The sequence below is a fragment of the Festucalex cinctus genome, chromosome 9, assembly GCF_051991245.1.
Source record: "Festucalex cinctus isolate MCC-2025b chromosome 9, RoL_Fcin_1.0, whole genome shotgun sequence".
Lineage (NCBI taxonomy): Eukaryota > Metazoa > Chordata > Actinopteri > Syngnathiformes > Syngnathidae > Festucalex > Festucalex cinctus.
In genome coordinates, this window is record NC_135419.1 from 28,280,825 (window position 1) to 28,294,135 (window position 13,311).

General features: G+C 38.8%; 2 long non-coding RNA genes across 2 annotated transcripts in view; both read left to right on the forward strand.

The window, feature by feature from the left end:
* Window positions 1-13,311, forward strand: part of LOC144025930 (uncharacterized) — a 222,068-nt gene that overhangs the window by 115,685 nt on the left and 93,072 nt on the right. The window lies entirely within an intron of this gene.
* LOC144025931 (uncharacterized) lies at window positions 1,591-2,746 on the forward strand. The gene is made up of 2 exons (XR_013284994.1): window positions 1,591-1,797; window positions 2,493-2,746. It is a non-coding gene; the product is annotated as an uncharacterized LOC144025931 (long non-coding RNA).

The window sequence follows — 13,311 nt, forward strand, 5'->3', positions numbered from 1 at the left end:
AAAAATATTCGTCATTCTTGCTTAAACGTACAACCGGGGCTGCTTCGTTACAGAGCCATTTTTCTGTTATCATGTATGGCGACTTTAAAATATCAAATTTTTCGCCAGGCCTGATGTGCGTGTAAAGTTTGGTGAGTTTTCGTTCACGTTTAGTGTCTCAAAAATGCGATTGTTTACGGAGAAGAAGAATAAGAATAATAAGAAGAATTCCTACAAAAACAATAGGGCCTCGCAGCGGCACCGCCGCCGCCGCTGCTCGGGCCTAATAATAATAATAATAATAATTATTTTTACAAAAACAATAGGGACCTCGCAGCGGTCGCTGCTCGGGCCCTAATAACTAGAGCTGCGAGCAGCTATATAGGGCCCTCGCAACCCGGGCCACGTTGGGGTATTTGCATGTCCGGGTACTGGCATGTTGGGGTACTGTTTCATAGGAAACCGTCTAAATTGTAAATGTTTTTGACATTCATGGAAGGCCAAAAATTATGCACAATTAAAATAAAATCAAAATGAATTGGCACATGGCTATAGAATAATTTTTGGAAGTATTAGGCTGATATGTATGCCTCCCAATATTCACACATCTAGCTGAACCATATAATCGGATATACTTCATAAAAATATCTAGACGGCGCTATTGAGCCATTTATTACAAATGGCACAACAAATTATAAAATATTCATGTTCGTGAGAGATCTGATCTGTGTGCATAATTTTGTGAGTTTTTACCCATGTTTAGACTCTCAAAAAAAAAACTTCTTTGCAAACAATGCATCGCTACAGCAAAGGCGTGTGACAAAATAAAAAAATTCAATAACTTTTCATCAACTTTTTAAATATCTTAAGATGAAACATGCCAAAGAATGAAGACGATGTGATAAGTTTTGCAGAAAATATGACCCCTATAAAAGGCCCCAAAAAGTGGCTACAAATACCAAAGTAAATCAAAATGTCAGACTTCCTGTTTGGTTTAGCATATGGTTCCAAGAGACTTTTTTGTACATCGTGGGCTCTTATGTATGCCTCCAAATTATAATAGCTCTAGGTGAAACGTACAACCGTGAATGCTTCGTTAAAGAGGAGTTGTTGTTTTTTTAGCACAAAATGGGGGACTTCCTGTTGGGCTTAGTACATGGCACCAAGAGACTTTTTTGTACATCGTGGGCTGTTACATATGTCTACAAATTTTCATAGCTCTAGCTGCTTCGTACAACTGGGAATTCTTCCTTAAGAAGAATTTTTTTCCTTTGCAAACAAGTGCATGCCACGGCAATATGGAGAGAAATTTGTGTCTTTATTTTCAATCAAACAAAAAAGGAATTTGCAATCAAAAATTTTTTTCAATCAAACAAAAAGGGGATTTGCAATCAAAAAAAAAATTCAATCAAACAAAAAGGGGATTTGCAACCTCAAATAAATTTTAATCAAACAAAAAAGGGTTTTCATATAAAATAAAAATTTGCAAAAAAAACAAAAACATTTCAAACATGGATTTGTATTTTAATAAAATCTTTTGCAAGCATTTTTTTCGTTTTGTTTGCGAATCTGTTTTTTGGTTGCGTATCTGTTTTTTGGTTGCGGATCTGTTTTTTGATTGAAACCTGTTTTTTGGTTGCGAATCTTTTTCTGTGTTGTGTGGGCGGGGTCCTCCGTTCAACCGATGATAGAAGCCTTGTCATTGGTCAGCTTGGAAGCCGCTGCGACAACTTTCATTGGTCAGATAGGAATGGGGGTGTGACAATGTTCGTCTGACTATTTCCTGGTTCATTTTGTCCAGTCGCCGCCAGCATCGAGGTAAATATGACACCCCCCCACTTCTAGTTTTCCGGTTTGTTTATCTGACATTTATCTAAAAGCAACCCTTGATCTATCGTTTATCCGGTGATTTGTTCTAACCATTACAATTAACGTAATTACTCACTCAGCATTGCTTAGCCATGTTAGCTAGCTAGGTAACTGATGGTCCGATACATGAGTCAGTCATGAAGCTATGTTGTTGGCAGTCAAAACACAAATATACGGCTAATTTGGGATAGCTGTTAGGATGAAGTTTTTTTTTTTTTTTTTTATACTCATAAAGAAACCTTTGCATTTGTTTCACATACAGGCAGGGCTGGGAATCTAATTTATTTACACTAGCTGCTTCCCCTAAATCTTGGATGTTTGAAGTAGAGATTAAATTCGTGATAATTCTGTGATTATTATTTATTGGTCCTGGTTGTTTACTGTACGAGTCAGATTGAAACAGAAGGGGAATCTGAGTTGTAGGTGTACTTTTGCAATTACACTGACTAGATTTTTTCTTTTAGAGTGCGAGCAGACCAAGGGGTAGAAAATGTAGACATAGCGAGATGCATGTTTACTGTAAGAGGAGCAGGCCAGGGCAGTTTTATTGCTGGTAAAAGCGTACATAACCAGAGGAAACAAATTTATATGAGTAAAAGTTCTTGGAGTTACTGTAGCTTTCATAAATGTATTTGATATTACAGATCCAGCAAGCTGAAGAGACACTACCCTTGGACCATCACGGTGAACACGGGATCGTTATACCTGACATCCACTGTCGTTTACCTGAGGAAAGACTTGTTGCTTTACGGCAAATCAATCCAAACAAGGAGTCCTTGAGTTTTGGTCGCGTCATTTATTTGCAGACTCTCAATGTTGCTTCTAGTGCTAGTGTCTTGCGGCCCAAAGGGTCATTTAAATTTATGTAAAAAATGAAAATAAATTCCTGTGTAAAACAGTTTGACTTTTATTTCATAAAAAAAAGCATGCATATGAACTAACAACCAGTCAATTATTCAGCATTTTATAGATTTTATACAGACATTTTTCTCAAGAAATGATTGGCCTGCCAACAAGAAATCAAGAAAGCTCAGAAAATGAACTGTTAAACTTAAAACAAACATTTTGGTAGGAACAGCCTGTAATTACTCAAAAAAAATGAAATGGATGTGATTTTTTTTTTTTGCCCTTTCAATTACACTGTGTCAAATCTGGCATCAAAGGTGATAGCAGTCAGTAGATGTGATTTAAAGGAATGGTAATCACTCATATGAGCAGTTGGAAATGTAATGGTGTTTGTGCAGGGGGTAACATAATGTGTGACCTGGCATTTGTACCTCACAATTGTGGTCAAAGTTTATTGATATTTTAAATTGCTCTCTGTCTGACATAAGCAGGTTCTTGTGGCCCTGCTCAGTTATCCACAGCATCACCTCATGAAGAGAGGTGACCAACCACCAACTTCATCTTCTGCATCTAAAAAGTAAAGAAAAGTGTGCTTGAATTAAGTACCAAACATGTAAAAAAAATAATTCTGACAAAGTTATGTTTGACACATGTTTTGAACATTATTGAAACAGGAAAACTACAATGAAACAATCACAGGAACTAAATGTATTTATATTACGTAATCTGTCACTTCCTCTGTATTTCAAACACCCAAGACATAATAAATGTAGCAGAGGCTACTTATTTCAATGACCAGAACTTCTCATAAGTGATTAATAATTAGCATTTTATTAATGTAATGATGTAATGTAATAAAATAATCATGAATAAGCATAATAACAGCTATCTCAGCAGGCCGTTTATTTGGGCCGTTTCTCGTACCAACAAAACATCACGATTCATGACTAGACTAACCAAAATCAAACGGTTACGTGGCCTGGATCCTAGTAGTAGCAGTGTCACCGCTTTGACGGTGCATGAGTTCCCCCTCTTTTTCAACCTGACTCGTACAGTAAACAACCAGGACCAATAAATAATAATCACAGAATTATCACGAATTTAATCTCTACTTCAAACATCCAAGATTTAGGGGAAGCAGCTAGTGTAAATAAATTCGATTCCCAGCCCTGCCTGTATGTGAAACAAATGCAAAGGTTTCTTTATGAGTATAAAAAAAAAACAAAAAAACTTCATCCTAACAGCTATCCCAAATTAGCCGTATATTTGTGTTTTGACTGCCAACAACATAGCTTCATGACTGACTCATGTATCGGACCATCAGTTACCTAGCTAGCTAACATGGCTAAGCAATGCTGAGTGAGTGATTACGTTAATTGTAATGGTTAGAACAAATCACCGGATAAACGATAGATCAAGGGTTGCTTTTAGATAAATGTCAGATAAACAAAACGGAAAACTAGAAGTGGGGGGGGGTGTCATATTTACCTCGATGCTGGCGGCGACTGGACAAAATGAACCAGGAAATAGTCAGACGAACATTGTCACACCCCCATTCCTATCTGACCAATGAAAGTTGTCGCAGCGGCTTCCAAGCTGACCAATGACAAGGCTTCTATCATCGGTTGAACGGAGGACCCCGCCCACACAACACAGAAAAAGATTCGCAACCAAAAAACAGGTTTCAATCAAAAAACAGATCCGCAACCAAAAAACAGATTCGCAAACAAAACGAAAAAAAATACTTGCAAAAGATTTTATTAAAATACAAATCCATGTTTGAAATGTTTGTTTTTGTTTGCAAATTTTTATTTTATATGAAAACCCTTTTTTGTTTGATTAAAATTTATTTGAGGTTGCAAATCCCCTTTTTGTTTGATTGAATTTTTTTTTTGATTGCAAATCCCCTTTTTGTTTGATTGAAATTTTTTTTTGATTGTAAATTCCTTTTTTGTTTGATTGAAAATAAAGACACAAATTTCTCTCCATACGGCAACAGCGTGCGACGAAATAAAAAGCTTTCAATAACTTTTCATCTTCAACATCTTAAGATGAATCACACCAAGTTTGAAGATGATGGGATAAACTCTGTAGGAGGAGTTCGTTAAAATAAGACCCCTATGAAATGGCCAAAAAAATGGCAACACGTTCCAAAGTAAATCAAAATGGTGGACTTTCTGTTAGGTTTAGCATATGGTTCAAAAAGAGTTTTTTTGTACCTTGAGGGCTGTTACTAGGGGTGTGAATTGCCTAGTACCTGACGATTCGATTCGTATCACGATTCACAGGTCACGATTCGATTCGATACCGATTAATCCCGATACGAATGGTCACGATTCGATACCGATTAATCCCGATACGAATTTATAAGTCGATTGTTGCGATTTTTTTCCATTCAATTTAGAAAATACTATCAGTAAATTTGTACATGTACACTGTAAGATTTGTATGAATATATTTATCTAAAACTAAACTTGAGGCTTATAACCGTGAGCCACTGTACACAGTTTGCAATCTGTTTCACATTTGAACAGCATTAAAATAAAAATATTAAGGCTTAATGTGCCGTTCATATAACATTCTTCCATGCTCAAGGTGTGAATCCTAAAAAAAAAAAATTGATTCTGCCGATTATTGAATCGATTCGAGAATCGCGCGATGTAGTATCGCGATATATCGCCGAATCGATTTTTTTTAACACCCCTAGCTGTTACATATGTCTTCAAATTTTGGTAACTCTAGGTGAAACGTACAGCCGGGAATGCTTCTTTAAGTAAGAATTTTGAAACGCAAAGTTTGATGCCCCGCCTCTGGCGGACTTCCTGTTGGGTTTAGCATATGGCACCAACAGACTTTTTTGTAGATCATAGTCTGTTACATATGTGTACCAATTTTCGTAGCTCTAGGTTAAACGTACAACCGGCAATACTACGTTTAGTAAGAGTTTTGAAACTCTAAATTTGATGCCTCACCCCCGTCATATAGTAGGTCAAAATTTTTTGATTTTTTACCATGATGTTGTCCCAAGTGTTGAGATGGTACAGCCCAAGTTTGAAGTCAATCGGGTTAACCGTGTAGGAGAAGCGGGCAATAGTATGATCCATGTAAATGTGCAAAACTGGGCCAAAATTGGACATTCAGATGATCATACCTCACTTTCTGTCTATTTTAGGGTACACACATCAAAGAGGTTTTTGTTCATCGGGATGTGCAACAGGTGCCACACAATTTTCATAGCCGTCGGACAATCGTAGCGGGACAGGGATCCGTTAAACCTATGTAGGTGGCGCTACAGAGCCACTTTTCTGTTATCATGTATGGCGACTTTAAAATATCAAATTTTTCGCCAGGCCTGATGTGCGTGTAAAGTTTGGTGAGTTTTCGTTCACGTTTAGTGTCTCAAAAATGCGATTGTTTGCGGAGAATAATAATAATAATAAGAAGAAGAATTCCTACAAAAACAATAGGGCCTCGCAGCGGCACCGCCGCCGGTGCCGCCGCTGCTCGGGCCCTAATAATAATAATAATAATAATTTTTACAAAAACAATAGGGACCTCGCAGCGGTCGCTGCTCGGGCCCTAATAAATGATTATAGGGTAACAAATACATGATTCCCTTTGTGACAAGTCAGGATACACACTGGCATTTAATTTCCTTAAGCTATTTAAACACAAGTAGCAATCATAAAGTTGTTTAGCATGAAAAGGGTTTCACTTGAACATTTGGCCTAGAATAGGTCAATAGTTCAAGAGTCAGCACCAAAAATCAGATCCCACATTCACTCCCGCGGCAATTTGAAAGCACGCACGGATTTTTTTTTTCTTCACTCACTCATTCACACACGTAAGCTACTGTGAGTGAGTGAGTGAAAAAAAAATAATAATCCGTGCGTGCTTTCAAATTGCCGCGGGAGTGACGTCATGCAGCCGATACGTTCGCCCGGCCCCGTTTGCGACACGCCACCCCTCTGCGATTGGCTGGAAGCGTGTAAACACTGTCTTTTCACAGAAACGTCCCGCTATTTACAAAACAAACACAAAATGACAAAATACAGGCTGGGGGTGTGGGGGTTTAGGACAAAATTACCACCAAAGATTAACATAAACACAGATGTGTAGACTGAGAGAAAGTTAAAAGTGTGTACATCCTGTATTTAAAAAGTGCATTTTCCTGAGTGAAACCGGCATACTGGGCCTTTAACACTCATAGTAGTGCTATTCAGGTTATACTTCCCACCCAGCATTTTTCGGTCTAAAAGACGTCTAATAGACGTCTAAATGGTGCTTTGACGTCTAGGCTAAAAACCGTCTACAAATGGTCTAAAAGTGAAAGTTTTTTAGACGTCTACATCTAGACGTCTATTAGACGTCTAAGCTTAAACGTCTTTTAGACGGCTAAGCTTAACGTCTTTTAGACAGCTAAAAAAGGTCTACAAATGGTCTAAAAATGAAAGCTTTTTAGACGTCTAAGTTTAGACGTCTATTAGACATCTACGCCTAGACCTCTCGTGTAATATATTAAATGTAGACGTTTGCTACATGTTCACTTTTATACCAAAGTTAACCTCCATTACACATAAATGTCTGTTGAAGATATAATTCACAACGAACCAATATTAAAAGTAAAGCTGTCAAAAATGAATGTTAAATCATGTTGTCTTTAAAAGGGAGAAAAAAAAAGAAAAAAAAAAAGGACCAAATTTAACCTGCGATCCTTACCTTGATGTAGTTCCACGATGTTATGACGATTCACATCGTGTTTTTGGACCTTTTAATTAGGTTTTGTCATGGTTCGGTTCTCAGCCTGTTGTGCTTGTGTGTGTGTGTGTTCCAGTGCCTGCAACGAGGGGGGCGTTCCCCAGCTCCGCACATGCAGGGCATTGACAATTATGGCTTTAAAAGGACTCCGAGGAGCACAGCACTTCGTCGGATTATTATTTGCTCACCAGTGTGTCCAAGTGTTCTCCGCGTTTTCAAGTTTGGTAAAGTCCTAGAATCTGTTTTCGTCCTTTAGTTACTCTGTCTTCCCGTGTGTATATCCGCGTCGCTTTCTGTTGTTTATTCCGCCTTTTTTGATTGTTTCCGCATTACATTTCGAGTAGTCCTTGCCGGGTGCAAGTGTTTTATGTTTGCCATTCTGTCCTTGCCTTTTGCAAGTGGTTTTTGTTACTTCCGTGTTCCTTGCCGTTGCAAGTGCTTTATGTTACATTCGCGTTCCTTGCCGGTTGCAAGTGTTATGTATTACTGTCGTGCTCCTTGCCTTTTGCAAGTGTTTTTTGTTAACTTCGTGTTCCTTGCCTTTTGCAAGTGTTTTGTGTTTCCTTCGGGTTCCTTGCAGTGTGCAAGTGAATATTGTGATCCGCGTAATCTTGCCTGCGAGCAAGATTTACTTCTTCGGTTGTTCAAAGAAATAAACTGTGATTGTTTTCCTTCTCTGAGCCTGCCTTTTTGGGATCCGTTCTTCTTCGACTCAGCCGAGTCGTGTCAGAATAATCCGACCATGGATCCCGCAGACTCGGAAAAGGTGAGAAGGGCCTTGGCCAGTCAGGGACAACGGTTCGGGCAAACCGAGACCACCTTGGCCGGTCTCCAAGAGGTGGTGGGCAGGCTTGCTCATCGGTGTGAGGAGATGTTCGGGAGGCTCGAGCAACTCAGTTCCCGCGGGGTGCACAACCCGGAACTTCCGCGTTCGGACACTGCTATGCCGGCGCTCCCGGTTACACATAGAGAACCCGTTTTGCCCCACCCGTCACGCTACGATGGACAGCCTGGAGGTTGCGGTCAATTTTTGCATCAGTGTTCGCTCGTTTTTGACCAGCAACCGTTTACTTACGCTCGTGATCAGTCCAAAGTAGCGTTCGTTATGAGCCTCCTGACTGGTCAAGCCGCTACCTGGGCTATGGTGGTGAGCAACGCGCGACCAGACCTTCGGTCCTCTTTTCCAAATTTTGTGGGTGAATTTCAACGCGTGTTCGATCATCCGGTTAGGGGGAGAGAGGCCGGGGGTCGGTTGCTAGATTTCATTCAGTGGAAAAAATCGGTCGCTGATTATTCCATCGAGTTTCGCATACTGGCCGCCGAGAGTGGGTTTGGAGACTGTGCGTTGCGGAGTGTATTTCGTCGAGGACTGAATACACAGCTCAAGGATGAACTGGCAGTCCGCAACGACACGAGCTCGTTAGAGGGTCTCATTGAACTCACGATCCGTTTGGACAATCGGATACGGGAACGGGGCCGAGAACGCGCTGTGGAGCGGCATGGAGCAGCCGCGAACGAGGACATGTGCAGACTCTCCCTCAACGACGCCGCCGCCCGCACCCTTTCTGGACCGCCGGACAATGGAGGGGAGCCCATGCAAATGGGTGGTGGACGTCTGCACCCAGAGGAGCGTCGTCGCCGGTGGCTCGCTGGTGCCTGCCTGTACCTAGGGTTAGGGTAACCCTAACCTGGTCGGTAGAGATGTTATGCTCGAGCCTTTCATCCCTACTGGTCGGTAGCAGGTTTTTCACAATGAACCTCGAGTTTTTCCCTGTACCCGCCTCCTTTCAGCCACACACAACAATTCATTTCCTCATTCATTCAGGCCGCTGCGGCGCCTGCAGTCTATAGCGTAAAGTCCACTTTTGTCACGAACATGGCATGTCCTTTTGACAATGATTTTGTGTTCTCAGTTTGGTGTTTTTAATATTTCTTAGCTTAAGACCCCTGGCAATTTTTCTTTTATATTTGTTTTATTTTTTATTTTATTGTATTTTTTTCCCTTCCCTTTTCCTTTACTGTTATTGTGAGATTGTTGAGTGATGGGGATTGTTAGTTTGGTATTTGCCATGTTTGACTTTAGATTACAATTTGTTCAATAAAGCAATTAAAAAAACAACAACAACAACAACAACAAAAAACATCGCTGGCGTCCGTTTCGCGTTTCGCCAGAGGGGTCGCAAATGTGCAAAAACTCTGAATCCTGCGTCATCGGCCTTTAAGTTTTTTTTGTTTTTTTTTCTTTTTATGGCTGTGTATGAACAATTATTGAAAACTTTGAAAACAGTTCACACATGTTTAGTGCTTTAGTAAGCTACATCATGAATCTATATGGTTGGTTGCTGGATCAAAACAGCTGGGATGCATTTATTTATTCAAAATGGTGGGCTTGGGGTAATTTGTGCCAATGGCACAACATCCCCTAAATTATGATTATTTACTTTATATCATGTTATTGTATTTTATTGTTGTTGTAAACTGTATTCTTACATTTGATCACTTGAAGTATGTGCCATTCTTAATGTTTGACCAAAATTCATTATGCCATCAGATACAAAAGAAAGGCAGACAGGATTCCAACTCCTCTTGAGGAGTTGGAAAGAGCAGTGAAAGACAGGAAGACCATACGTCTAGTTTGAAAGGAGATGAAAAATCTGCAGGGTGGTCATAAAAATAATACAGGGATAAGGAAAAAAATAGGCCCAGGCTTACCCTCCCAAGCACTCACCAAGTGACAAATCTGGTTGTTCTGCTCACTTGGGTTATGTGTCTTCAGAAGTTATTTTTCCTTTCCCAAAATCCACAGAAATAACAGAATTGAGTTAAAAAAAAAAAGTGAAAACAAGAATTGTGACACTTGAGAGGATGGAATTGGAAAAGGCTCACAAATAAAGAGAAGATAAAAAGGCTGAACAGTAAAATAAAAAGAATGAAAGAAAAGGCCTCTGATGTGAGATTAAATTATCTTTTTTTTTTACTTCCGTTATCAATGGCACAATTACCCCACTGAATTATGACTAATAGCACAACCTACCCCGCACTGGCGGCAAGTTGTGCCACAAAACCACTTTTTTTTTCTAAAGCTATATTTCTCAAACAGTTTTCCGAAGATCCAAAGTGAGTGCTCCCATGGATGTACAACATCCCAAACTTAATGAACATATTTTAGTTGGGGGCATTCCTGTAATCCCCTTGTGTAAAAGCACTTTAAGTAAAGATTGGCACTACTTACCCTACTCTCCCATAAATTTAACCATAGAATCTTAATCGTATACAGACTGTATAATTGTAAACAATATTTTTGTTAAATAAATAGTAAGCTGTAGTTTAAAATTGTTCTTAAAAATGTGTGAAAACTGAGCTCCACTTTCATAGTATTCACATAGTGATAGTTATATTTAATGTATTTGCTTATATTAACTGTTATGCTGGCAGTTTTTGCACTTTCAACATTTCAACTCAATTTAGTATTAACAAGTGTAAAATTTCTCATGTAGCGGCATTTTTCCTTCCTTTTGTCACTACGTAAGCAGGGCCTGAGTCTCTAACACGCACCAACCGTCATCGCTCTTTCCTCCTCAGCAATGACCACAAATGCAAAACGCCGTTGCTGGTGAACAAAAAATGTTTCCACTTTATTTACAAAAAAAAATCAACAGTGGCTACAAAAGCATAAACCTAGCACTATTAACTCGATTGGCACGGTTAGATAAAGTTTATCTAAAGCTGCTGGACTGTGATAATCCACATGGTACTAATCAACAAGTGATCAACAATTAATTTGAACGAATCTACTCTCATGAACTACTTTCGATCAAATCACTGGTGAAGATGAACTGATTGAACTTTCTATAATCCATTTGCTGAATCAAAAGTTTCCGAATGTAATCAACTGGATAATCAACTTCATGGACTTGATGAACTGTGTGAAATTTTATCATCTCTGCTGATCCTTAACTATTACTCTTGATTTTATGCGTCCTAGATTAGTATGGGGGCAGGAATTTATAAGCTTTTTTGCTTCTTCCTGCCAGCCCTTTTTCTTTTCGGTTATCATATGTTAAAATTGTATGTTGAAATGTTTGTTTGTCACAATGCTGTCCGAAAGGAAAAATGAACAAATAAATCAAATCAAATCAAATCAAAGTTGTTGCTCCTAGCCCTATTTGCATTTTCTGTTTTCTTTACGTCATCAACACACTTTACAACTCCTTACTTTACGACAGCCTATCAAGCAGGACAAAAAAAATTAAGCACAATTACTCAAATATTCTAAGTAAATCTACATTACACAAAATAACAAAAATAAAATGCCAAATACAGGTTTCTGATTAATAAACAAAAACTATTCAAATGGAATACAAATAAACATATATTCACATTTGAACGAACCTATTCATATTTTTTCTATGGCTCTAACAGCTCAGTTTTCATCAATGTCTGTGATTGCTGACTAGACTTCAGCAAGCAGTTGTGGTTGGCTTTCCCCATCTACCCAACCAGTGAAAAACAATGGAGAAGACAAAAACAAGGAAACCCAATTGGACAGAGGAACAGTGTTTGTTTCTGGCTCTATGGGTACCGGGTTTCCCTTTTAACCTATGGGGTATATACACTGACCTATATTAAAGGACTGGATGGCCGATAGGCTAAGAATCATGAAGTAGCTTGACTGCCATCTTGCTTCTCCCAGGAAACCTTTCTCAGACTATGCGTTGTGTACGGAAATGCCGACGTCTGTAGCGGTACACTGTGTAAATCGCCAATACCAAGGCTGTAGACAAACATTTACTCTTAAACATTTACCGGTATGATTGAAATAGAAAGAGTAGATGGAATATATACATATATTATATGGCTTTTTTTTTCTTTTTTCTTTCTTTTTTTTTGCCATTGTATGTGCGCACATATTGCATTTGTGTTGGACGAATGATTGCTAGTTTGCTTGTTCTTGACCAGTACATTATTGCCTGCTTCATAACTGGTTAGAATTAAGTGAAAATAAATAATGTTTGTATCAATACATGAAGTCAAGAGCTGAAATAAACATTATTTTTTCCAACATTGTTGATTGTGGTTATCCCAAGACTGTCAGAAACTCCTAATTACGACCGAGTTCTTTTCATGTGCTTTTGTTGTTGTAGCTACAAACTACACAGAGCAGCTGATGTACTCTTTGCTGGTAAAACAAACAAACAACTACAGAAGTGTAGACTGCGGTGTGAAAGTGGACAGAGAGATTTTTCGTGACTCGCTCACAGCCAAAGGGATGACGTGCTGCTTAGTGGTTTAAAAATATGGTAGCTACTGTAAAGTTTGAGTTTCTATTAATATTTTTTTTTAACAATTAGTTACACAAATATGATCTATAAACCATGCAAAACTTATTATTATTATTATTCTTATTATTATTATTATTAATTCAAACGCCTGCGATTAGCTGGCAACCAGTCCAGGGTGTACCCCGCCTACTGCCCAGAGCCAGCTGAGATAGGCACCAGCACCCCCCTTTAATTTTTTTTTTCTAAAATATGTCCTCCTTTTTGACCTTATGGAAGTGGCCACCCTAGAGAATGTGTTGGGGTGGAGAAGTATGCATCTCTAAATGAGATTAACTGTATACAAATACAAATTCAGTCAGAAACTTGACTGGAATTTATCAAAAAGTCACTTAATTGATTAAAAAAAACACTTTTTGGACAATCTTGGTTAAGAAGGTAAGGATTTGAGGTGGGTCAGATGAGTCAGGCCCCAACGTACTTTCACAGTTATCAGTAAAATGTTGAAATCAATTGTAAAACAGACTGGGAGGTTGCTCAAAATTGGTGTGGGATGACGATGTCTATTTGATTCAGTGAG